Genomic DNA, 27,826 nt, shown 5'->3' with positions numbered 1-27,826 from the left:
CCCCCAAGGCCTAGGACTTCAACGGCGTGTCTTGTGGCACCGGCCCGTGGGAGTCGAGGGCTGGGGCCTGCGAGGGCCCGGAGGGCTGTGCGGGCCTAAGCGCGCGGCGGTGTGTGTTGAGGGGCCGGGCGAGGCAAGCCTGGCGGGCCGTGGGGGGCGCGGGAGCCCCAGCCCGAGGCGGCGGCCATCCCTGGACACGACCCCTTTCTCTCACTCAAGTACGTGGAACAGTTTATGTGTTGGTTGTGGAATACATCTTTAGACCCTATTGTTGTTGGGATCTTCTTGTGAATCTCTTTCAGTTTTCTCACCCAATGTGTCTCTGACTACTCTTCTTAATGCCTCGGTGTCCTGTCAAGTTTTTGTTCTGCCCTTTGCCCGGATAGTAATGTTAGGGAAAGCAGGGTGCCACATTCTTGGTAATTCTGTCTGCGTTCTCTTCCCTAGTGTCACATTTTGTTCCCAGTTTCTTGTTTCCTGACTGATATCTGGCTTTTGATGTGGATGGCAAACCGTGGCTCAAAGTCCAGGCTTCAGTGTGCATGATTTTTGTACTGTAGTCCTTCTGTTGTGTGCTCTCCTATCCCTTTGTGCCTTAAAGATCTGCTTTCATTGGTGGTGTTCTTCATGAGTGTAAGCATGGCATTGGATGAAGACCTATCTCTGGTCAGTCCTGCCTTTGTGACAATGTCTCCTTTGTCATGGTGCTGCTGACATGACAGTGTTACTCTCGGAGTTTCTGTTGTACTTGGGCACAGGTGTCTCCCATACTTTTAGGTGGAGTTGGCACTTTTCTGCAGAAACCTACCAGCACATTGGGGCTTATGTTTTGCGATGCTAGGCACAATGCCCCTGCTGGATGGGAATCTTCGGAGAGGTCCCCCCACCTGTGAACAAGGCATGTTGTCTTCCAACAAGTGCAGTGTACCTCTCACCTGCGGGGCTGCAGCACTTGAGCTTTGTGAGGGCCATTCCACTGTTCCTGGTCCTAGGCAGAGGGCGCACGTCTTATGCCATAGCCTGGGTCCTTTCAAAGACCAATGCATTGGTGGCTTTCCTCACTGAAGAATTGTGCCCCCAGTGTGTGGGTCTGTTTTTTTGGAAGTGCTGAAGAGACTACCCATGTAGGCTTGATCAGGCTGCTGTGGACCAAGCAGCCAATAGATTGCTCGTTTCTTCACAGCTCTGGGCCCTGAAGTCCACTGGCCTTAGCCATGCCGGTTCTCTGGCTGGGATTGCACCCTGATTTCATTGGGGTTGTATACTGACATTTGGTGGGGAAGGCATGTGCTTCGTTGCTGCAGAGGGTGTTTTGTCAAAATGGATAAGTATGGGCACCTGGCCTATAATCCTTTGGCCACCTCACATGGCTATGCCTAGGCTTCTGCCTAGTTGCCCGCACTGGAGGTTTGCCAGCCTTACTTTGGTATGTTTTGGTTTTCCACTGACTGCTGAGGTTCATTCAAGTGTGCTTCCAGTGTAATGGCTTGCTGGCCTCCACAGTCCATGTTGTCATGGTTACCAGCGGCAGGAGAGGAGGGGTGTACACCAGATACCGGTATGCTATGCTTGGCAACAGTGCTTTAAGAGAGGGAATCACTGGCCAGTTTCAGCCACCCCTAGAGATCAAAGGTGAACTCTGATTTGCAAGGAAATATGTCTTGTGCTGTTTTGTGGCAGGACATCAAGTTATGGATTTGCACACCAAGTAAGCTCTTGCAGGCGTGGAGACCTCCCTAGATGAGCAAAAACACCCTCTCTGAACCACACCACTGAACAGACTCATACACAACCTGTACACTCACACACACAAACACACACACCCAAACTCACAGACAGGCACATGCACCTGCTCACATAGTCCCCTGTATACATGGCATCTTGCCCATCTGAAGGCAGCCCAAAGGGACAGAGGGACAGGACAGGCAGACGCAAGGTGTAGTCACAAATTCATTCTTCCCGGTGTGGCAAGCTGAGCACCTGGGTATGTTTCTCACACGTGAATGCGATTTCTCCACCCTTTTCAGGTGCCTTCTCATGTCTTCAGGTTGCATATGTATGGAGCAGAGGTCCCTGACTTGTGTGTACTCCTGGCATCTGTGTTCCCATGGAATGGTGGTCAGTGGTGGTGTTCTTCATGCCTGAAACTGGGGCTGGCTGAAAACATATATCTGGCTGGTTTTGCTCCAGGTGTCTCAGTCAAATATTGCTTTGGAGATCTTTTCTCCTCACGCAGGGATCTGGCGAGGTGCAAGTGTTACTCTGGGACAGTCCGTTGGACTCAGACACAGGTGTGTCACATCTTGTTGGGTGGGGTGGAGACGTCTCTCTTGGGAGCCTACCAGCAGGACGAGTACCTGAGTGATCTCCCGAGAGGTTCAGTGCCCCAGCCGTACCAGGAGCTTGGAGAAGGTCCACATTTCCTTGTGAAGGAGATGTGTTCTCCTATCATTGTGCCTCGCCTGCGGGGCTGCAGCCCTTGAGCTCTGTGTGGGCCATGCTGATGTTACGTATTGGCAGGACAGAGCCCACATCGCATGCCACAGGCTGGATCCCTGCAAAGGCCAAAGTGTTGGTGGCTGTCTTAGCTGAAGGATCCTGCCCCCAGTGAAGGAGTCAATTTTGAGGAGAGTGTTAGCAGGACCTGTGGTATAGGCATGAGCAGGCTCCTGTGGACCAAGAAGCTAAGGTTTTGCATGTTTCCTTCCAGGTCAGGGCTCCCGAACCTGCTTCCTGTGGCCATGTCAGTTCCCTGTGTGGAATGAGCCCTGGGTTCAGTCGAGTTTTACACTGGCTTTTGGTTGGGCAAGTGTAGTGTTTTGTTTTGTTTTGTTTTGTTTTGTTTTTCTCACAGAGGGTATTTTGGAAGCCTGCACATTTTCTGAAAGAGGTTCCTAAAGGAGTTAGCCATCTTGATGGTTACAGGGATATGGGATTTATATTACAGGGCTATTGTTGGTGGTGATTCAATTAGACTTTGGCATATATGGAGACCGCTAGACATATCTGGGTAAGATATACCTATATTGCTCCTGTATTAGGAATGTTGTGTGATTTGCCTCTGTCCCAGGCATTCCATGGCTGGATGCCTGTAATAGACATGGATCTCTAGTGTGTGTTCAGTGAAAATAATGCAGGCTGCCTGTTATCTTGGGGTGTACAGTGTTTCACAGTGGGTGTACGCACCAGGACGTGATCATCTTCATGGTTCCCAGTTGTGGTTTGAGTAGTGTGTTGATTCTGTGGACAAATGTCTTTTCCTCCACTCTTCCCCTCTCCCCCCACATGCCTCCCATTGGCATGGACTTGAAAGTGTTTTGAGGAGACAATTGTTTAGTTTGTGTTGCCAGTCCCTATCCAGTTCCCTTAAAGTAGGGGTTTTCCACTGGAAGGCAGTGGGGAAGTGGAAATTAGGGAGTTCAGTGCCATGAGAAAGGCTCTTAAAATGGTGGCATGAGAAATTTCAGATTGGGGGAAAGAGCTGACTGGTTTTATGCCCCGAAGCTATTTAAATGCTTCTTGTTTGGTTATGCAAGTTGCTAGGTACTTCCTTGGAGGGGAGTTGCTTTTGGGTGGAGGGGTTCTGGTCTGGGGAACATCCCATGGGAGGGCAAGGTAGACGTGGTCCACATTGGGCCTTGGGTATTGGGTTCGGGAGCTGATATGTGGTGTGTGAGGATAAGAATAGATTCTATGCACAGCACTTTTGCCCGGGATTGGTGCATCAGCCCAAACCCATGCCTGGATGCATCCATGTTTGGACACGTGCCCCACATGCATGGAAGGAGCCCACGAATCATAGGGAGAGATAGAGAAAGTGGTCCCAGTGGGTGTCACTCCCCTGGATGCCTATGGACCTGTGTGACTTTCTGAAGCTTGTGTTGTCTCTTCTCATCACTTCCCAGGTGGAATAAGCAGGATGCAGATATCAGGGATAGTAAGCTAGGCCTATACTGTGTAAAATGTGATGCCAGCCAGCCATGACTCCCCAGTAGGCACAGGGCATGTTTTGTGTGGTCATGGGGGCACAGTCATCGTGGTGTTAAGCAGTGCTTCTCTGCCAAATCCTACTGGTTTTCTTTCCAGGGCACACCAAGCTGCCTACCCAGTCCTGGGCCTGACTCCTCTTGTTCCCCGGGGACTTGGCCCTGGGGTTCCCCCAAGGGTCAACATGTTTGAACTCCTCAGCTGTCCTTGGGTGGAGTCCAGCAATGTTAAATGTTCAATGCCCTTAAATGTGCTTGGATTGACTATGATATGCATTCCTTGGACATTTGAACAAAATAAGTGAGGAATCCTTACCATCACCCTCATTGAAACTGATGTCTAGCATGTGAGTCTGACAGTGAACACACAGGAGGGACACATGCCGTTCATTAGCTTTGGTGGCAGCTGCAAGTGTGTATAATGTATGCAAGTGGCCCCCTTCAGGCAGGAAAGGCTCACTGGCAGGGGGAGACCCTGCTCCCATCTGGAAGGGGTTATCTGGGGGAACCAGGGCCATCAGAGTGCACACATCTGGCACCCCTTAGAGGAGCTGGTGAGGGTACATATGACAGTTCAGCTTACCCACTAGCCCGCATTTGGGCTGCCTTTAAGCCATTGAGGGCCTACCCCCACCGCTTTATTTCCTTGTCCTTTTAAGGGCTCGGAAGGTTTATAGATAAGAGAAGGGTACGAGGCCAAGCCCGGACAATTCCCCCTTCACAGCTTCTCCCTGAGATTAGGACAGGTAGCTTCTTGTGTCAGTTGGGCAGACTCAGGGAGCTTTGGGTCTTGGGAGGTTGACACCAACTAAGCTGACTGAACCTTTTGGGAGAGAGGGTCCTATAGGAGGTGGCCATGATCATGGTTACAGGGACATGGGAGTGACATCATGGGGCTATGGCCAGGGGTGATGTTATCAGTCTGAGGCAGAGATGGAGATGGCTAGACACTTCTCAGGAAGGTTTCTGTATGGCTCCTCAGGGAAGGATGGGTGGGTGATTCTTCCACTGTCCCAGATTTTCCCTGATGGGAGGCCCATAATAGATAAGGATCCCTGGTGTAGGTTCAATGATGATCACACAGGATGCTTATTATCTTGGGGTGTGAATTGTTTCGTTGTGGGTGTAGATGACACCAGCAGGTGGTTGCTTTCATGGTGCCTGGCTGTGATCCAACAGGCCGGTTGATTCTGTGAACAAATGTCCTTTCCCTCCCCACCACCTGCCTCCCATTGGTGTGGAGCTGAAGGTGTTTTTGGGAGAGTTGGGTTTCGTTTGTGTAGCCATTCCAATCCACTTCCCTAAGGGAAGGGATTTTCTGCTGGAAGGCAGTGGGCACCACCTCATGGAAAGCAGGGAAACCATTGCCATGAGAATGGCTCTTGGAATAGGGGCATGAGAGACCTAATCCTATTTGATCATGGTGAATAATTCCACTTGATCATGGTGAATAATTCTTTTAATGTACTGTTGAATTTTTTTTGCTAGTATCTTGTTGAGAATTTTTGCATCCATGTTCATCAGGCATATTAGCCCATAATTCTCCTTTTATGTGGAGTCGTTTTCTGGTTTTGGAATCGAGTTAATGTCAACTTCATAGAATGAGTTTGGAAGCTTTACCCCCATTTTTTTTTTTTGGAACAGTTTGAGAAGAGTACATATTAACTCTTCTTTAAATGGTTGGTAGAATTCCTCCAGGAAGCCATCTGGCCCTGGACTTCTGTTTGTTGGGAGACTTTTGATAACTGATTCCATTAATTTGCTGGTTATGGGACTGTTCAAATTTTATATTTCTTCCTGTTTGAGTTTTGGTAGTGTGTGAGTGTCTAGGAATTTTTCCCTTTCTTCCAGATTGTCCAGTTGATTGGCATATAATTTTTTCATGGTATTCTCTTATAACTGTATTTCTGTGTGTTGGTTGTGATCTCTCTTTCCTTCGTGATTTTATCTATTTGGGTCCTCTCTCTTTTCTTTATGATAATTCTGGCTAAGGGCTTATAAATTTTATTTATTCTTTCAAAAAACCAGCTTTTACTTTCATTGATCGATTCTACGTTTTTTCTTTCTATATCATTTATTTCTGATCTAATCTTTATTATTTCCTTCTGCTGGCTTTGGACTTTATTTGCTGCTCCTTTCCTCGCTCCTTTAGGTATAATGTTAAGTTGTATATTTGGGATCTTTCTTGCTTCTCGAGATAGGCCTGATTGCAATGTACTTTCTTCTTAAGACTGACTTTGATACATCACAAAGGGTTTGGACTGTCGTGTTTTCATTTTCATTTGCTTTCCATGTATTTTTTTATTTATTCTTTAATTTCCTAGTTAACCCATTCATTTTTAGTATGATGTTCTTTAACCTCCATATATTTGAGGGATTTCCAAATTTTTTCTTGTGAATGATTTCAACTTTCATAGTGTTGTGATCTGAAAATATGTATGATGTGATCTTGATCTTTTCGTACCTGTTGAGGGCTGATTTGTGACCCAGTATGTGATCTATTCTTGAGAATGTTCCATGTGTACTCCAGAAGAATATGTATTCAAGGGATGCCTGGGTGGCTCAGTCAGTTGGGTATCTGACTTCGGCTCAGGTCATGGTCTCACAGTTTGTGAGTTCGATCCCTGTATCAGGCTCTGTTCTGACAGGTCAGAACCTAGAGCCTGCTTCAGTTTCTGTGTTTCTCCCTCTCTCTGCCCCTCCCATACTCATGCTCTGTCTCTCTGTCTCTCAATAATAAATAAACGTTAATTTTTTTAAAAAAAAGAAGAATGTGTATTCTGCTTTAGGATGAAATTTCTGAATGTATCTGTTAAGACCATATTGTCCAGTATGTCATTCAAAGCCATTGTTTCCTTCTTTATTTTCTACTTAGATGATCTGTTCATTGCTATAAGTGAGATATTAATGTATTCTACTATTATGGTATTATTATTATAAATGGGTTTCTTTATGTTTATTATTAATCAATTTATATATCTGGGTATTTCAAGTTGGGGGCATAAATATTTACAACTGTGAGATATTGATGGATAGACCCCTTAATTATGGTATAATGCCCTTGTTCATCTCTTATTACAGTCTTTGTTTTAAAGTCTAGTTTGTCTGATATAAGTATGGCTACTATGATTTCTTTTGACATCCATTAGTATGATAGATGGTTCTCCATCCCCTTACTTTCAATCTGCAGATGTCTTCAGGTCTAAAATGAGTCTCTTTCAGGTACAATATAGATGGATCTTGGTTTTTTATCCATTCTGAAACTATGTCTTTTGACTAGAGCATTTAGTCCATCTACATTCAGAATGGTTATTGAAGGATGAAGCTGGTGCCATTGTGTTGCCCATAAAGTTGGTGTTTCTGGTGCTTTTCTCTTGTTCTTTATTGTCTCTGTTGCCTTGGTCTTTTTTTTTTTCTCCACTGAGAATCTTCCTTAAAATTTCTTGCAGGGCTGCTTCAGTGATCACAAACTCCTTTAGTTTTCATTTGTCTGGGAAAGTCTTTACCACTCCTATTCTGAATGACAGCCTTGCTAGGTAAAGAATACTTGGCTGCATAATTTTTCTATTCAGTACATTGAATATTTCCTGCCACTCCCTTCTGACCTGCGAAGTTTCAATAGATAGGTCTGCTGGTAAACTTAGGTGTTTACCTTTATAGATTAAGGAACTTTTTGTCCCTAGCTGTTCTCAGAATTCTCTTTATCTTTGTATTTTGCAAGTTTCTCTATGATATATCATAGTGTTGACCTGTTTCTGTTAATTTTGATGGGAATTCTCTGTGACTCTTGGACTTGAATGCCTGTATCTTTCCTCAGATTAGGGAACTTCTCAGCAATAGTTTGTTCAAATAAAACTTCTGCCCCTTTTTCCCACTCTTCTTCTTGTGGGACTCCTATGATATGGATATCATTTCATTTCATGGAATCACCTAATTCTCTAATTCTCCCCTTGTGACCTAATAATTTCCATTCCCTCTTTTTTCAGCTTCATTATTTTCCATAATTGTATCTTCCATATCACCTGTTCTGTCTTTTGCTTCTTCAATCCTCATCGTCGCTTTATTCAGTTTGTTTTGCATCTCAGTTTTAGCAATTTTTATTTCTTCCTGACTAGATGTTAGGTCTTTGATATCTGCAACAAGTGACTGTCTGGTGCCCTCTATGTTTTTTTCAAGCCAAGCTAGCAGTCTTATGACTGTTGTTCTAAATTACTGTTCAGATTTGGGGCACCTTGGTGGCTCAGTCGGTTAAGTGTCCAACTTCAGCTCATGTCATGATCTTGTGGTTCATGGGTTCAAGCCCCACGTCAGGCTCTGTGCTGACAGCTCAGAGCCTGGAGCCTGCTTTGAATTCTATGTCTTCCTCTCTCTCTGTGCCTCCCACACTAACACTCTTTCTCTTTCTCTCTCAAAAATAAACATTAATTGTTTAATAAATAAAATAAATAAATTATTATTCAGATTTATCACTTACATCTGTTTTGAGCAAGTCCCTGGATGTGTTTTTTTCTTGACCTTTCTTTTGGGGGAGAATTTCTCTGTCTTGTCATTTTTTATAAATTTCTGTGTCTGCATGTTTTTAATGCTTGTTATATTTCCTGCACCTAAGAGCACTGTTATATTAAAAATGGCTTATACACTGTCCAGTGTCTGTCAGTTCAGGAAGTGTTTCTGGTGCATGATGTGTGCGCTCTGCTGATGTGTTTTAGCTGCTCTTCCCGACTGGTCAGTCCTCTGCAGATATCCTCCTTGCTTGCAGTGGTTGGGTTCAACACCCCAATCTGGGACCCAGCAAGGCATGGGACCCAGAAAGACATGGACCCACTCTACCCTCCAGAGGAGATCCCTACAGCACTGTGCTTGGCACTGTTCTGTCTCAGAAAATCCATTGCATGGCCACACAGGTACCTGGAGCTTATGGTGAAACACAGTAAAAAGCTGCAGCCACTTTATCTGCCCTCTGCACACACCTGTGTACCCTGTGGTTGAATGGTCACTTAAAGGCACCAGCAAAGTCTTTTGTCCTTGGAGAGGCATTATACCCTCTTTCAAATGCTCTCCAAGAAGGGTAACTTTCTCCCCCAGTTCAACCAAAGGGATCCCCACACCACACTGTCTGATATCCACTCCTGGGCTTCCCCTTTATTCTCCTCAGGAAAACCACAACCAGCCTGGATACACTCCAGCAAATGGTGCAGACTTTGAAGAACTCAGAAATTGAGTTCCACTGTTTATAAAAGCTTGTAATAGTCAGTTTTTCACTATTCCCCCATCAATGGTTTTGAGGGAGTGCTTTTCTTGTGAAAACTCAATGCATTGCTCTCTCTCACTGTTTCCTTCTCCTCTCTGCAAAAATGGCTCCTACCCTTCTGTAGCACCACACCTTTTCTCTTCCCCAATTCCCTTCTCTGCACCATATACCTGCCACATTGTCTCCCTAAAATTGTACAGAATGTTCTCTTAATCCTCAAATCAATTTTTTAGGTGTCCAATGTGATTTGATGTTGATCTAGCTCTGTTCAAGTGATGAGACTAGATTTCGGTCCCCCTACTACACCACCATCTTCTGCACTGTGATTTTGTAAGGTTTTTTTTTTAATTTTTTAAAACGTTTATTTACTTTTGAGACAGAGAGAGACAGAGAGAGAGAGAATGAGAGAGAGAATGAGTGGGTGACAGGCAGAGAGAGAGGGAGACACAGAATATGAAGCAGGCTCCAGTCTCTGAGCTGACAGGACACAGCCTGACATGGGGCTTGAACCCACAAACTGTGAGATCATGACCTGAGCCAAAGTCGGATACTTAACCAACCGAACCACCCAGGTACCCCAAGTGTTTTTAGATTATTTTCTTTTTTTTTCAAGATTGATTAAAATCTATTGATTCATACTAAGTTCACTTAATATATTCCTCTTATGTCAAGACTAATAATGAGACTATCCTATGAGATTTTTATATCATTTTCATTTATAAAGTTTCTCTCTCTCTTTTTTAAGATTCTTATTCCTTATGTGACATTGGCTTAATTTTATTTTGTTCCACATGTTTTTTAGTTATAATATGAACATGTTTATCATCACTAATTTTAAATACTTGTTAGACAACTAAATACTTGTTTTAATCTTTTATTGGTATATGTTTATTTTATGTTCTCATTCTATTTATACTGTGAAGCATTAATAATCTGGTGAGCCATTCATGCTGTCTTTTTTTATTTCCAGAATTTTTTTCTCTTTTCTTCTTAATATAGTATTTAAAACTATCCAAGCAAATTAATTAATAAAGTTAAATTTAAATTTAGGTAAACAGTGAATCTTACCATCTTTTGCTTGGTTGAAAAATAGTCATTATTCTCATATATATACATACATATATATATACATACATATATATATGTGTATATATATGTATATATATACACTTTATTACTATATAGTTCAAGGTGGACAGAGATGGGTTTCATATAAAATATGACATGAAGAAGCACTTCAGGCATAGTTAGGCCAAAACATCCTCAAGGGCCAGTGGGAATTCTCACATCGGTAAGCATTTTGTCCTGAAGATACTGGAATACCTCTCAGGGTATTGTAACACTTCAGTGACAATGAGCCTCTGGTTATTCTACTCAGAAATGTGGTCACCAGTGATTCTGGTCTCCATGATTAATTTAGTGTTGATCAATGTCTCTTAGTATAACAGAATCCTGAATTCTCAGTGTATGCCATGTATCTCATTATAATGGTCCCTTTTATAAGTGTGCCTGGATAAATGATGACTCCACAAATGGATTTTGTTGGAATATGAACAAAGTGAGTAACAAAAATTAATTTTATGAGCTGAGGTCTAGTCCATGAATCATGCTGAATAAAAATGTGGAAAAGAATTCAGTTTGGTCAGCAAATGTTATTTTAAAAAATGCTATGGTATTGTAAAACAAACATGCTGGCATATTCTAGAGGAAATGAGTTGTAAAAAGATGTATATAACCAACTGTGGGATGATATAACTACTCTTTGTGTACTTGACTGCCAGTGTTTACACATGTGTCATAAGTAGACCCTGGGGAACCACCACATAAATAATGAGTCCCATGAGAAATGTTTGTGACTACGCTTGAGTTATTCACATGTTTGAGCTGCTGGAAACTTCTGAGTGATGATGGGTGTCTTTAGTGAGCTTAGATTGTCAAAATCCAAAGATATTATGAAATTTTACTTATCATTTTCTATTAAGTAAAACAATGTGTGTTTCAAGAGTAGGCACTCTATGTTAAATCCTCACAGTATATTTTAATTTCCTTGTCAACCCACATACTAGGATTGGAACAGTTGGTTACATATTGTTTTCTTTGTTTTTTCTATGATCTAAGCAAGAAATTTCATATACTTTTGAGTGATGGCTTCAACTACATGGTAGATTAAACATTTTTATATGTGAGACAGTTATATTTTAAATTCTTGTATTCTTACATGAATTACATTAGCCTCTTTCATTTATCATATATGGGTTTCTAATGTGTGTAGAGAAACACCATAGTTATAATAAATCATTTCTCAGTGAATTTACTGGGGAAATTTTTAGACAAATATCTTAGAAAAAATTATTTCTGTACTGTTGAGATCAAAATTGTGAGCATAACAATTGTCATCAGATGGCCCAATGAATATCCATGAATAATTCTTATAATTTTTTATAACTAAATATTCCATTAGGAAAATTTTGTTTTGCAATTTCTCTAACTTCCTATATACTTTGTAGATAGAGTGTAGTATCAGAATTCCATGGAATCTCATCACTGCACCAATGAAGTGCTGATTTTGAAGTGATCCCTTATCTGGGAAGGGAAAAAACAATATACTCCTAATTTTAATACCAAACTTGTAGCAAATTTATGTATCTCTGTTGTCTTATTATTTTTTAAGTAATCCAAATTTAATTCAATTAGTGTATAGTTGGTTAATACAAACTATTATTAGCATTAATAATTGTGGGAATATGTGAAGTTTCAGTCTCCTTTATTTTTCAGATTTTACTCTTTCTTCTACTTTGAATAACCAGAAATATCCTATAGTAATAATAAATTAGTGTATTTTTACAGAAAGGTACATAGTGAGTACTCCTGCCTAGTGCAACTTTGACAAATGGTCATATATGCCATTCATCTTTCCACATTTATACTTTTTAACCAAAGGTAGGTGTGGGCCAAAAACTAGGTTTCATATGTATGAATTTAATCCTTCTCCTTGATGTATGACATGAGAGAAACTGTTGGGAATAATTCTGCCTCCCATCCTCAAGGGCCAGTGGGAATTCTAACATCAGTAATCATTTTGTCCTGAAAGTGCTGACATTTCTCTTAGGGAATCATAATACTTCAGTAACACTCCAGTAATACTGGCTACTCTGGTCAGCCATGGGGCTGGGTAAGCATTTCTCAAGGTGATAGAATCCTGAGTTCTTGAGTGTCTGTCACATATCCATTCTAAAGATCTATTTTATAAATATGCCCACATCAATAAAGACTTCAAAAAAAGTGGATCTTGTATAAATCTGAAGAAAATGAATAACAAGTCACTTCTATGAGCTGAGCTCCAGAATAGGGACCATGCAAGGCTAAAACTGTGTAAAGAATTCAGTTGGTCAGGTAGTAGTACCAACAGGGTACTTGAAAACTAACCTGACTACCTATTAAGCAAACTTAATTGCAGTTAATTATAGTTGTCTATAAATATCTAATTGTTGGGTAAAATGATAAAATTCTATTTGTTTCACAGGTAGCATCCATATACTCATACTAAACAGACCATGTAAAACAAGCACATGAGTAATTATCTCAGTGGAAAATGGTTGTGCCTATGTAGGACATTCATGCTATTTACTTAGATGCTACAATATGCTTAATAAGGAGCGGTCTATTGATGTCAATTAGATAGCTTATTTGAAGAACTTATGACTCTTATTTGGCATATATCTCTTAAATAAAATAAACAATTGGTAATTTTAAAGTTGGTTTTATTACTGTGAATGTTTTAGAGTGTTTTAATTTGATTGATGTTGCAGTCACAGGAAGTGGAATAGTTGTTTTTTGCTATCAGCCAGGAGGCAATTTTCTAGACATTAGAGTAAAGGATTCAGGTAGATGCTACATAAAACATTTTAAAATCATGAAATAATTAATTTCCAGTTCTTGGTATTCAAGGTAGATTTAATTTGCTAATATTTCCCCAGCCAATTTTATATGTATTTAAAGGTGGATTATAGATCCACAGCTAATATCATCCTCAAGGGGAAAAAACTGAGAGCTTTTCCCCTAAGGTCAAGAACACAATAGGGATGTCCACTCTCACCACTGTGGTTCAAGATAGTACTGGAAGTCCTAGTCTCATCAATCAGACAACAAAAAGAAATAAAAGGCTTCCAAATTGGCAAAGAAGAAGTCAAACTTTCACTCTTCGTAGTTGACATGACATTCTATGTGGAAGACCCAAAAGACTCCAAAAAACTGCTAGAACTGATACACAAATTCAGTGAAGTCACAGGATATAAATCCACATACAGAAATCCATTGCATTTCTACACACCAATAATGAAGCCACATAAAGAGCAATCAAGAAATTGATCCCATTTACAATTGCACCAAAAGCCATAAAATATCTAGGAATAAACCAAACAAAGAGGTAAAGGATATATATGCTGAAAACTATAGAAAGCTTATGAAAGGATTGAAGAAGTCACAAAGAAATGGAAACACATTCTTTGCTCAGGAATGGGAAGAACAAATATTGTTAAAATATCTATACTACCCAAAGCAATCTACACATTTAATGCAATACCTGTTAAAATAACATCAGCATTCTTCACAGCTGGAACAAACAATTCTAAAATTTGTGTGGAACCAGAAAGGACCCCAAAGAGCCAAAGTAATGTTGAAAAAGAAAACCAAAGCTGGAGGCATCACAATTCTGGAGGCAAACCATAAGCTGTAATCATCAGGACAGTATGGTACTGGAACAAAAACAGACATATAGATCAAAGGAACAGAATAGAGAACCTACAAATGGACTCACAAATGTATGGCCAACTTCAACAAAGCAGGAAAGAATATCCAGTGGAAAAAAGTCTCTTCAACAAATGGTTCTGGGAAAACTGGGCAGATACATGCAGAAGAAACTGGACCACTTTCTTACACATACACAAAAATGAGCTCAAAATGGATGAAAGACCTAAATGTAAGATAGGAAACCATCAAAATCCTAGAGGAGAAAACTGGCAGAAACCTCTTTGACCTCAGCCACAGCAACATCTTACTAGCCATATCTTCAGAGGCAAGGAAAACAAAACCAACAATGGGACCTCATAAAGATAAAAGCTTCTGCACAACAAAGCAGTAAACAAAACTAAAAGCCAAGTGATGGAATGGGAGAAGATATTTGCAAATGACCTATCAGATAAATGGTTAGTATCCAAAATCTGTAAAGAGCTTATCACACTCATCAGCCTCCCCAGTGAAGAAATGGGCAGAAGACATGAATAGACACTTTTCCAAAGAAGACATCCAGATGGCTAACAGACACGTGGAAAGGTGCTCAACATCACTTATCATCAAGGAAATACAAATCAAAACCAAAACGAGATAGCACCTCACACCTGTCAGAATGGCTAAAACAAACAACTTGGGAAATAGCAGATGATAGCGAGGAGTCAGAGAAAAGGGAAAACTTTCGCACTGTTGGTGAGAATGCAAACTGGCCCAGCCACTCTGGAAAATAGTCTGGAGGTTCTTTAAAAAATTAAAAATAGAACTACCCCAGAGCACCTGGGTGGCTCAGGACTCTTGGTTTCGGCTCAGGTCATCATCCCACAGTTCATAATATCAAGCCCTGTATCAGGATCTATACAGACAACATGGAGCCTGCTTGGAATTCTCTATTTCCCTCTCTCTCTGCTCCTCCCCCCTCTCAAAATAAATTTTAAAACATTCAAAAAATAGAACTACCCTACAAACTAGCAATTGCACTACTACATATTTATGCCAAGGATACAAAAATGCTGATTTGAAGAGACCCATACACCCCAATGTTTATAGCAACTCTGTCCACAATAGCCGAATTATGGAAAGAGCTCAAATATCCATAGACTTATGAACATATAAAGGTGTGTGTGTGTGTGTGTGTGTGTGTGTGTGTGTGTGATAGAATATTGCTCAGTGATCAAAAAGAATGAAATCTTGCCATATGAAACATCATGGATGGAACTAGGGTGTATTATGCTAAGTGAAATAAGTCAGTCAGAGGTAAATATATGATTTCACTCATATGTGGAAATTAAGAAACACAACAGATGAACATGGGGAAAAGAAGAAAAAATAAGATAAAAACAGAGAGGGAGACAAACCATAAGAAACCCTTGAATACAGAGAACAAATGTAGGGTTGCTGGAGGGGGTTGGGTGGTGGAATGGGCTAAATGGATGATGAGCATTAAGAAAGGCACTTGGGATAAGCACTGGGTATTATATGCAAGTGATGAATCACTGAATTCTACTCCTGAAACCAATACTACATTATATGTTAACTAACCTGAATTTAAATTTAAAAAATAAAGATGGATTATAGTTATAATGAATGATCCTAAGGGGAATAATTGGGGAAACATTGACCTCAGTATCTTCTAAATAAAAGATGACTTCTGCTTCAGGAGTGACTATAATTTTCTTGCCATGTAGGTTGTCACGTGCATATCTATGGTTAATTCCTTGTAACCTGTTAATAGTAAACTTTCAATTAGAAAGTTTTTATTTTCAACTTCCATAATTTACTCCAAGCATAATAGGTTGGAAATTACATTGGAATTGCTTGAAATTGTTCCTGCCACACCATTTGAATTGCTGATGTTGTTACTTGTACAAATTTCCTCTTCCGGAAATGTTCAGAACACTGATTTCCAGGCTTAACATTGCAATTTTTAATAAATTTATTTTTCATGAATAATTTTTATTTTTAACTTTTGATTTAAATCTAGGTTAGCTAACATATGGTGTAATATTAGTTTCAGGTGTACAATATAGTGATTCAACACTTCTACACAACACCCCGTGCTCATTGCAGCAAGTGCACTCCTTTAAAAACACTTTTTAACTAATCAATAATGTAATTGGTTTTGCAAAAACTCTATGAATACAACAAATGTGAGGTTTAATAATTTGCTGAGTCATCTGAGGCTTCTGTCTCATTTCTAATAATATCAGAAAAATCCTAGTAGAGTAATCAATTAGTATATTTTACGTGCAGGTACATGATGAACCATCCTGTCTTTTCCACGGTTGACAAATGGACATGTATACTTCTAATATTTCTGTATTTTTACTCTATTTCCACAGGTTAATGTGAACCAAAACCTTGGTTTCATATGAATAAAAAGTATCTCCTTCCTCTTGAGATGTGACAAGGAACAAAGTATTGGGAATAATTCTGCCATCTCATCCTCAAGAACCAGTAGGAATTCTACCACCAGTAAGCATTTTGTCCTGAAGATATTGACACTTCTCTCAATACACTGTAGCACTCCTATTACGTTATGACTCTGCCTGTGCTTGTCAGCCATGAAGCCAGATCATTAACTGTGATGACTGGTCTCCATGATTAAATACTATGGTTTAGTGTGTTTCGGGGTGAAATAATCTGGGGTACTCAACGTCTGTCATATATGTCAGGATCAAGATTTTTTTTAAGTATGCCTGGAACAATGATTCTCATTGGAATCTGAACAAAATGAGTGAGAAAGTCACTTCTGTGAACTGAAGTCCAGCACAAGACACCATACTAGGCCAAAATGTGGAGGGGGTTCAGTTTGGTCAGCTGGTGTTACTAATAGGCCTATAGTAATTGAATTCTATCCTGATTGCATATATTAAGGATAATGAACTATACAGAGATCTATCAATTTCTGATTTAGGAATAACATGACAACTCTTTGAGTGCTTGGCTGGCAGTATCCATATATTCATAGTAACCAGACCCTGGAAAACCAGCATGTGAGGAGAGAGACCAGTGGTTATGCCTACCCTTGAGCCATTCACACATTTTTCTTACATGCCAAAATCTTCAGAGTGAGGAGCAGTTGATTGACATCAACTAGGTAATTAACGTAAAGGATATGAGTGTTTACTGATTTATGTTTTAAGTAGAAGAAATGTGTAAATTGAAGAGTAGTTTATATTTGTCAAAACTTCTTAAAGCATGTTTTAATCTCCTTGCTGATGAAATCACAAGAATTGCAACACATTTTTCCCTCTGTCACCCTAATAGACATTTGGGCTGTGGACTTAAGTAGATGCTGCACTAAACATTTTTAATTATAAAATGATTACATTTTTAATTCTTGGTGTTTTAGGTACATTTTACTGCCTAATATTCATATTTTGTTAGTAAGCTTCATAGTTAGCATTGAAGGGAACATCGTTTTATTATTTATTTATTTTTGGGTTTTTGGGGGGTTTTTTGGTCTCTTTTTTTATTATTATATGAAATTTATTGTCAAATTAGTTTCCATGCAACACCCAGTGCTCATCCCAAAAGATGCCCTCTTCAATACCCATCACCTACACTACCCTCCCTCCCACCACCCCCCCATCAACCCTCAGTTCTCAGTTTTTAAGAGTCTCTTATGCTTTGGCTCTCTCTCCCACTCTAACCTCTTTTTTCTTTTTTTCCTTCCCCTCCCCCATGGTTTTCTGTTAAGTTTCTCAGGATCCACATAATAGTGAAAACATATGGTATCTGTCTTTCTCTGTATGGCTTATTTCACTTAGCATCACACTCTCCAGTTCCATCCAGGTTGCTACAAAGGGCCATATTTCATTCTTTCTCATTGCCACGTAGTACTCCATTGTGTATATAAACCACAATTTCTTTATCCATTCATCAGTTGATGGACATTTAGGCTCTTTCCACAATTTGGCTATTGTTGAGAGTGCTGCTATAAACATTGGGGTACAAGTGCCCCTATGCATCAGTACTCCTGTATCCCTTAGGTAAATTCCTAGCAGTGCTATTGCTGGGTCATAGAGTAGGTCTATTTTTAATTTTTTGAGGAACCCTCCACACTGTTTTCCAGAGTGGCTGCACCAGTTTGCATTCCTACCAACAGTGCAAGATGGGGGGACATCCTAGTTTTAATGCCTGATGCTGATGGAGGCCATTTGGGGAAACTTTGAGACCAAGGTCTTATGACCTTCAATGCTTCCCTGTTTCAAGGACTGAGCATAAATTTTGTTGTTACATAGATAGTCACATGACTATAGTTTATTTTTTATAATTTGTTATTAATAAATTTCCAATTATGGTGGTTTTGTTTGTCAAAGTTTCTAATTTCCCTGTATATTTTTTATAGATTTAGAGGTGATACTGGAATTGGATGGAATTCCTATTACTGCTCCAATGAACTACTGATTTTGTTACTTGTTACCAGCTCACTTCTATGGGAATAATCAGAACAGTGCACTCCAGAGGTAACATTGCATGTTTAATAAAATTTATTATTTATTATTATTTACATTCTATGATTTATCTTTAGCAAACAAAATTACAAATGATTTTGAGAATCTGTTAATACAAACAATGTGAGGCCTTTATAACCTTAGTCATCTGAGGATTCTGTGTACTTCCCCCCACCCCCAAAATTTGTATGCTTCTTCTATTAAATAATATCAGAAGATCTTACTTGAAAGATAGTATTACTATATACTTATGTATAGTAAACCTCTTGTGTTGTACATGATACAGATGGATATGTATGCTTCTCATTTTTCCCTAATTTTATTCTATGCTAGCAGATCAACATGGACTAAGAACTCAGTTTCATATAAAATCTTTTATTTCTTCCCCTTGAGACATGAAATGAAAGAAAGTGTTAGGAAAATTTCTTCCTCCCATCCTCAAGCGTCAGTGGGAATTTTCTTGCTGGTAAGCATTTTTCCCCAATGATACTGGCATTCCTCCCAGTGAATTATAACACTCTAATGATAAGAATTTGGCTAAGTTAGTTAGTCATGAGGCTGGGTCCTTGACAGTAGTGGCTAGTCTCCATAATTGAATAGTATGATTCAGTGTGTCCTAGTGAGACAATCCTAATTTCTTAATGTCTGCCTTTTTATATCAGGATCAAAATTCCTTTTGCAAATGTGCTTGGATCAGTGATGACTTCAAAAATGGGTCTTGTTGACATTGGAAGAAAATGAATGACAAAATCACTTCTGTGAGCTGAGGTCCAGCACAGGGACCATAATGCTAGACAAAAAAAAAAAAAAATGTGGAGGAGAATTCAATTTGGTCAGGACATAGTACCAAATAAAAAAGACTATAGCATTGGAAAACTAGCATGCTGATGAATGCTAGAGGAAATGAATTGTACAGAGGCAATAAATAACCATTATGGAATGACATGGCAACTCTGAGTGCTTGACTGGTAGCCTTCATAAGCCCACAGTAAACAGACTGTGGAGAACCAGCACATGAGTAGTGAACACTGTGAGAAATAGTTGTGCCTACACATGAGCTATTTACACCATTTCTTTAGTCATAGTCATTTGTGAGAATCAACATGTTTAGGTCTTATTAGATAGTCAATTAGAAATTATTCATTTTTTCTACTCATTTATCTCTTAAATAGAATAATTATGGGAAAATCGAAGAATAGATTATATTTATTGGATGATCTTATATGTTTTAATTTGCCTGCTAGCCCAGTTGCAGGGATTAGAACTTTTTTTTTCTTTTTCTTGTCACTCAGGAAGAAATTTTCTAGATATTTCATGATGGATTAAACTAGGTATTTCATTAAACGTTTTAACATTAAATTATTAAATTTCTAATTATTGAAGTTTTATGTTGATATAATTGGCTAATGTTTATATTCCATCAATGGGTTTATATGCATAAAGATAAGTTATAATTGTAGTGAGTAATGCTGGGGGTGCTCTGGGTCTAATACCTTGAGACCGATGTATTAGAAATTTGACTTTCTCTACCACCTTTTTCTGAGTAAAAGCATAATTTTTCTAGTTATGTAGTCAAGGGAATATATGGTTAATTCCTTAACTACCTCTCATCAGTAACCATTCAACTGGAAAGGTTATTTCACAACTTTTTAAATTTCCTCTGTGCTTTTGTAGAATGGAATAATTTTATGAATGTCATAGAATACTCACTATTGTAGCAAAGAAGTGCTGATTTTGTCATTTTTATCTGTTCCTTTTCTCTGGAATGGAACAAACCAATGCACTCCAAGGGTTATAATCAATTTTAAATAAATACTTTTATGGCTTTTTAAGTAAAATACTTATCTGTAATTAAGTAGATAATTGGTTTTGTGAAGTAGCTGTTAATCCAATGTGACTTCTTAATTATCAGTGAGCCATCCAATATTTTGTCTCTTTTATTTCCAAGATTTTTATGACTTCTCTTTTTGAATAACAACAGAAACATCCTAGTTAAATAACATGAGTTCTTTTGATATGAAGGTGTATTATAATCCTTTCTGTGTTATGAATGTTTGACAAAAGGATGTGTATACACATCTTTCCATATTTTTACTCTGTTTCCACAGGTTGACAAGAACACTAGCTGGATCTCATATGAGTTTATTCCCTTTTCTTGAAAGAATTCCAACAGGAATTCTAACATTAGTATTTTGTCCTGAAAATACTGGAATTCCTCTTAGGACATTCTAACATTCATATGACAGTAAAACTCTGTACTAATCAGTTGTGAGATTGAGTCATTGACTGTGATGACCAGTCTCCATGATTAAATGGTATAGTTGTGTCCCAGGGAGACGGAATCTGGAGTACTCAGTGTCTACCACATATCTTAGGATCAACGTCCCTTTTATAAATGTGGAATCTGAACAAAATGAGTGACAAAATCACTTCTGTGAGTTGAAGTCTGCTGAAGGATCCTGTAAGGCAAATACATATATTTGTCAGGTAGTAGTACAAGCCAGGTCTGTGGTATTTGAAACCTAAGCTGATTGAATTGTACAGAGATCTATAAATATCTAATTTAGGAATGACATGGTACTCTGTGAATGCTTGGCTGGCAGCAACCATAGACTCATGATAATCAGACACTGGGGGACCAGCACATGAGTACTGAGACCAATGAGTTATGTTTTTGTCTACCCTGAAGCCATTCACCTGATTTCTTTATATGCTGCAATCTTGTAAGGCATAGTCCATTGAGGTAAATTAGATAGTCAATTCAAAAGATATTAAGTCATTAGTTAACAATTATTTTTTTAGATAAAGGAAACATAATGGAAGCTGAACAATAGTTTCTATGTATGAGAATGTCTCAGAGAGTATCTTAATTTGCTTGTTAATCCAGTCACAAGAATTCATAGTGTTTGATTTCTTGTCACCCAAAGAGAATTTTTCTAGACATTTCAGTGATGGAGTCAAGTACATACTGCATTAAATATTTTTTAATTTTTTTAATGTTTATTTATTTTTGAAAGAGTGAGAGAAAGACAGAGTGGAAGCAGGGAATGGGGCAGAAAGAGAGGGAGACACAGAATCTGAAGCAGGATCCAGGCTCCTAGCTGTTAGCATAGAGCCTGACACGGGGCTTAAACTCATGAACCGTGAGATTATGACCTGAGCTGAAGTTGGATGCTTAACCAACTGAGCCACCCAGGTGCCCCTGCATTAAATATTTTTAATGGTGAAATTATTGCATTTCAAGTTCTTAGAATTTTAATTGTTAATATTCATATTACTTTGGTCTGTTCATTTCTGTTTAAAGGGAGATCCTAGTTTTGATGAATGATGCTTAGAATTCTTTGGAGAAACTTTGACTAGGTCTTAGAACAAATAACTTTGTATACTATTCTATTCCATGGAACAAGTATACTTTTTTCTTGTCATGGTCAATGAATGTATGTAATTACATATAACCTCTTATCAATAAACACTGAATATAAAAGTTTTTTTTCTTTTTCAGTTCCTCTGATTGTCCTTGTGGTTTGTAGGTTGGAAGTTAAGATAGTAATTTCATGGAATTCTTGCCATCTCACCAAAGAACAGTTGATTTTGTCACTTTTACCAGCTCTCTTATCTGAGAAGAAATGCAATGATGCACTCTCATGGTAGTTCTGAAAATTTGAGAAATGGTTGTGCCTACACATGAGCCATTTACACATTTGTCTGAGCTGCATAATTTTCTCAGTGATTATTGATTCCTTGAGGGCTGTTAGATGGTCAAAATTAAAAGAGATTATGGATTTTTGCCTTTCTTTTCTATGTTATGTGATAACAAATATATGAAAATTAAGCAGTAGGTATGCATTTTGTCCCAATAATACTGATATTCTTTTAAGGAACTATAATAATCCAAATGACAGTGAGATTCTGTCTATGCCAGCCAGCTATTGATTGTGTTTGCTGGTCTCTCTGACTTCAAAACATGATCACAGTGTCCAGTGATGTCAGAATCCTTAGTGTTTAGTTTCTGTCACCTATTTCACGCTCATAGTCATGGTTATAAACATGCCTAGATAAATGATAGCATCAATAATTTATCTGTTGGAATATATGGAAAACATGAGTGACAGAAGCACTTTTCTGAAACTGAGTTCAAGACATATAAAGGCTATATAACGAAGTTAGTGTTAACCTGAAATTATGATAATTTAAAATATACTTTATAAAGAGTAGGATGAGTCCTCAATAATAACTCAAAAATATTAAAAGAAGTACAAAGAATTTAAACAGTGTAATAGGAAAAAACTTACTTAAAACAAAAGAAAGCAGCTAAGAATGAACATAGGAACCAAAAAGACGTAAGACATATCAAAAAAAGAAAAATGGCAAACATAAATCCCACCCTATGACTATTATATTAAATTTAAAAGACAGAAACTGAAAGATTCCATCAAAAATTAAATAGCTATATATTATTTATGAAAGATACAATTTAGAATGAAACACAAAAACAGTTTGAAACTAAAATGATGGATAAAACTGTATTACTCAAGGAATATCCAAAAAGGAACTGGAATGGCTATTCTGACATCAGAGAAAACAGACTTTAATGTAAACTATTATTAGAAATGAAAAAGAATATTATATAGTATTAGAAATGAAAAAGAATATTATATAGTGATAGATGGTTTAATTAGATAGATGATAGATTGGTAGATGATAGGTAGATAGATAGATAGATAGATGATAGATATAAAACATAATCAGCTAACCACAGTGCCTCAAATAACAAAGGAAAAACAGACATGGTTGAAGGGATAAGTAGATAGTTCAGTAATAATAACTGGACACTTTAGTACCTTCTTCTTAATAATTGACAGACCAATTAGAGAATCAGTGTGGTTATAGCATACTTGAGCAATCTTACCAATAAATTTGATCTGATACACACACACACACACACACACACACACACACTCAGCAACAGCAGAAAACAAACTATTTTCAAAAACATCTGGAGTATTCTCCAGCATAGACCATATGCTACATCATACAACTAGACTCAATAAATTTAAAAATATTAAAATCATGTAAAGTATGGTCTATAGCCATAGGGGAATTAAATTAGAAATCAAAACAAATAAATCTGGGAAATCACCAAATATTTGAAAATTAACATACTTCAAAGAACCAATTGGTCAAAGATAAAATCATGAAAAAAAAAACTAGAAAACATTTAGAATTGAATGGGATACATAAAAAGAGATGCTTAGAAGAAAATTATAGTTTTAAAAAAAATTTTAAGGGGTGCCTGGGTGGTTCAGTCAGTTGGGTTTCGGACTTTGGCTCAGGTCATGATCTCATGGTTCATGAGTTCGAGCCCCCCGTTGGGCTCTGTGCTGACATCTCAGAGCCTGGAGCCTGTTTTGGATTATGTGTCTCCCTGTCTCTCTGTCAAAAATAACCCTCCCCTGCTCACACTCTGTGCCTCTCTCTCTGTCAAAAATAAACATTAAAAAATTGTTTTAAGTTTATTTATTTTAAGAGAGACAGCACGAGCAAGTGAGGGGAAGAGAGAGGAAGAGAAAGATAATCTGAAGCAAGCTTTGTGCCATCAGTGCAGAGCCTGGTGCAGAGACTGATTCAGGGCTCAAATTCACAAAATGTGAGATCATGACCTGAGCCAAAATCAAGTTGGTGGCTTAACCAAATGAGCCACCCAGGTGCCCTAGAAAATTTATAGTTTTAAATGACTATCAGAAAAGAGTAAATATAAATACATCAAATAAATAACCTAAACTTCCGCTTTAAAAAATAAGAAAAAGACTAAACTAGAAAATCAAGTGAAAGGAAGTAAATAATAAATATTTGAGCAAAAATCAATGAAATAAAAACAAAACCCAGAATTACTAGGAAGAAAACCCATGAGACCAAAAATTGGATTTCTGCAAAGATTAATGAAACTGACAAGCTTTAGTTAAACTGAACAAGAAACAAAGTGAGAAGACATAAATAACTAGAGTTAGGAATGAAGGAGGGGCATCACTACTGACTGTGGACTCCATTAGAAATGTTATTTGTCTCGTGTTTTCTTGAGGGGAGATGGATATGGAAGAATCCAAGGTTTTAGTTGCACTTAAGACTCAGCAACTAAACACTGATACTTAGATTTCCATCGTCAACAACGGTTATCTCTGCAAATCTTCCAGAAGTTCCCTTGACAATATAATATCACTCATTCATATTTATCTATGTTTTTAGCCAATATTTAACTAGTCAATAATTTAATCTATTTTATGAGAACTTTTGTAATCACATCACATGTATACATTAATAATATGGTGAGTCCTCCATGATTTTAATTCCTGTGTATTCTAGAATTTTTGACATTTATGTGCTTAGCCCAAAGCATAAAGGCATAGTTCCTTTTTTGGGCATAAAGATTATATTGGACCAAAGTGAGATATGTGATTGAGAGAACATCTCTGAGCCCTCAGTAGTGTGTCCTGTTGAGTATGAGCATCAGAAGAGAATGGGAAACTACCCCAAACACATTTCATAATAAGCTGGAAGACTCTATATGCTCCCTACCTGTTTAGTTATTTTTCTCCAATTACTATACACCATGATTCTCAACATAGTTGATGTCATACTTCTGAGGTGAAAAGTAATTCTTGGGAGCAAAAGAAATCTTAAATATTATAGTGGTTTATGGCCCTCCAAACAGTCACCATTCACATACACACATAAGCAGATATACAGAATATTTGTGGTATTAAAATTGGGGGGGGGGAGGATTGAAAACTAGGGGAAAATGTCTAAAAAGGATATCCAATCACGTGATAAAAAAAAAGGTTGAGACACACTGTCATACAAGTCTAAAGAAATTAATATATTTCTGTCATCTAACTGTGTAACAATCAAGTGTAATAGAAGCCAGAGCAGTCGCTATACTTTGCCAAGATTTCCTCAGTAGTAACAGGCTTTGCAGAGACAGTAATTTTAGAAGATTGTGTTTCTTTTCCCATTTAGACTCACCTAATATCTTTCTCTTCCATGATACATTATCCTAACTTAGATCTTAATACTTTTTGAAGAACTGTGTCTCTATGGTTCCTTTGAAGGGAAAGTCTACTTGTCTTCCATTAGGACTTTAAGAAAAGTCTAACGTCCATATTCATGTATTTTCCAACAGCAATTTTCAGGACCAAATTTACTCTTAAACGAGAGAATTATGTATGCACAGTGATATACTATTACTCTGGCCCCAGGATTTATAAACCTTAGTTCAGCAGGAGCCAAAGTTCTATTGGAAACAAATTATCTAGAGCTACTAACATGTATGCCAATGTATGATGAAATATGTAGATCTTATAAAAATAGCATCTTTAAAATATCTGTAATTGAAAATTTAGGTAAGATTATTTTGGGGAAAATATGTTTGAAAATAGAAATATAAGCTGCTACATTATGATAAATGTTTCTAAACTTGTCAGGAAACAGGAAATGAAATAAGACGATATTACATCAGCATGTTTATATTCTGAAGACAAAAGCATGTTTTAACAATTATGTTTTTTGCCCACTTTTTTCTTTAATGTAAATTTTAAAATTTTATACCTTTACATAAAGCTAGTATTTCAAGATATTTTAATGGTTGACATGATGAAAAAGAAACCTAAATACATTTGATTAAAGTTGAGATATGGTGTTCTGCAGATGACTTCAGAAAGACATTGTTAGGACATTGCTTTAGGATACACACAATTCTTTATTTTTTACTGAGTAATCAGCAAATTTGAGATCAGAAAATCAAATGTAAGCCATTGTTCTGTGCATTTTTGAGGATACTCTGAATATATTAATGAAGTGTGCTCTTCATTTTATAACACCTATACTTTATTGTTTTATTGAAGTTGTTTAAAACTGATGATTTACAGTATGAGCTTTCTTCACAATCATAGATAAAAATATTGTATTTATGAATTCTTTTAGATGAAGAGTGGTTAGAACATTTATGATTCTTGCACAGGAATGTATCCTTTCACGAGATTATTGCTTTGGAGTAAATATTAGACTGTTATTATAAAAGAGATATTTAGTTTAATCCAATCCTTCCAAATATTTACATGTTATTGACATACATATTTTCTTCTAAAGATGGTCTTGTGAAAATTGATAAGCTAGAAACAATTTTCTTTTGCCAATGGAACTGTGGGAGCTTCTCTTGGACTTCATGAGATGGTAATAGAAAAACCATGTTTTTATTGAGATACATATATAAATGTTTGATAACATTTAGCCCTTAATAGAAAAAGAATATTTTACCTTGATAAAATAATTACTAGCCAGCCATTTTTTGGGTCTATTCAATGTCAGGTGGAAGGGAGAGCAATGCATGTTTGAAGGTTGTGCATGTGACACACAAGAACTTAGCAATATCCACTCTTTCCAGTCTGTATAGCACTATACCCACAATTTGTGCATGTTTTATTGTTAAATTAGATTACATGTACATGTGTTTGTGTAATATTTAAAAATATATAGTTTATATGTACATATAGGTAAAATTTATACTATGTATGTATATTTTGTCTTAAAATGTTATTTTTCCTCTTGTTTTCCCCTGCCAGGTAATGATGGGGCCTAAAAGGGAAGAGAAATTATCTATGCCTTTTCCTTTCTTGAATTCTATCTCCAGAGAGTAAGATGATAACTTAATTTTAAGTCAGTGATTCGCCATTCCTACCTGTGGTCTTTTGGACACCCTTGCAGGTATGACTGTATTATCAGGGAACATCATGTTTACTGGAAAAAAGCCCAAGATGGATAGGATCTGATAGATCTTCCTCTTCTTAAGCTTGATAACATTTGGCTGTAGCTAAGTATTATTAAAAGCCCATCTAATATCCAGTTAATAGTGGGCATTACAGTAACTAGGAGTTATAGCTGTGGGTAATAACAGGTATCCCTAAATGGAGGACTTTCTCAACAACCCTAAACCCTCAACAGTCCTAAAACTGTATCTACCTCTATGAGACCATTTACTAAGTTACTTCTCAGGTCTTTATTTCTGTGCTTGATTCATCAAATGGGCTTTTAATTTCTTATGGCCTGACATTTTTAGTTTACTTTTGTGGTACAAGTAATTATAGATTTCCAGGCATGGAATATGTTCTCAATAAACTTTTACTGAGAATAGATACATAAATAGATTATACTGAGCGATTTTGTAAGTAACCTGGCCAAATAAGCAGAAAATAATAAATGATGGGGGGAAAAGAGACATAATGTTCAGTGGGATTCAGGCAATCCAGTCAATTTTGGAAATGCACAAGATATAAGGGTCTGATATAATATCC

The 27,826-nt window shown here is 37.7% G+C and overlaps 1 long non-coding RNA gene and 1 other non-coding gene across 4 annotated transcripts in view; both read left to right on the top strand.

The window, feature by feature from the left end:
* LOC125910207 (uncharacterized) overlaps positions 1–27,826 on the top strand; it is a 41,117-nt gene that overhangs the window by 8,884 nt on the left and 4,407 nt on the right. The window contains exons 1-5 of one of the 3 annotated variants that reach the window (XR_007453890.1): positions 7,799–9,567; positions 16,365–16,497; positions 16,940–17,122; positions 18,377–18,494; positions 18,819–27,239. This is a non-coding gene — a long non-coding RNA (uncharacterized LOC125910207). Of the gene's footprint in view, positions 1–7,798; positions 9,568–16,364; positions 16,498–16,939; positions 17,123–18,376; positions 18,495–18,818; positions 27,240–27,826 lie in introns of those variants that run through there. The other 2 variants (XR_007453892.1, XR_007453891.1) reach the window with 2 other exon arrangements.
* On the top strand, positions 4,244–4,328 carry LOC125910545 (small nucleolar RNA SNORD116). The gene has a single exon (XR_007454045.1). It is a non-coding gene; the product is annotated as a small nucleolar RNA SNORD116 (small nucleolar RNA).

This window comes from Panthera uncia, assembly GCF_023721935.1.
Source record: "Panthera uncia isolate 11264 chromosome B3 unlocalized genomic scaffold, Puncia_PCG_1.0 HiC_scaffold_1, whole genome shotgun sequence".
NCBI lineage: Eukaryota > Metazoa > Chordata > Mammalia > Carnivora > Felidae > Panthera > Panthera uncia.
This window is presented reverse-complemented; position numbering and strand designations above follow the sequence as displayed.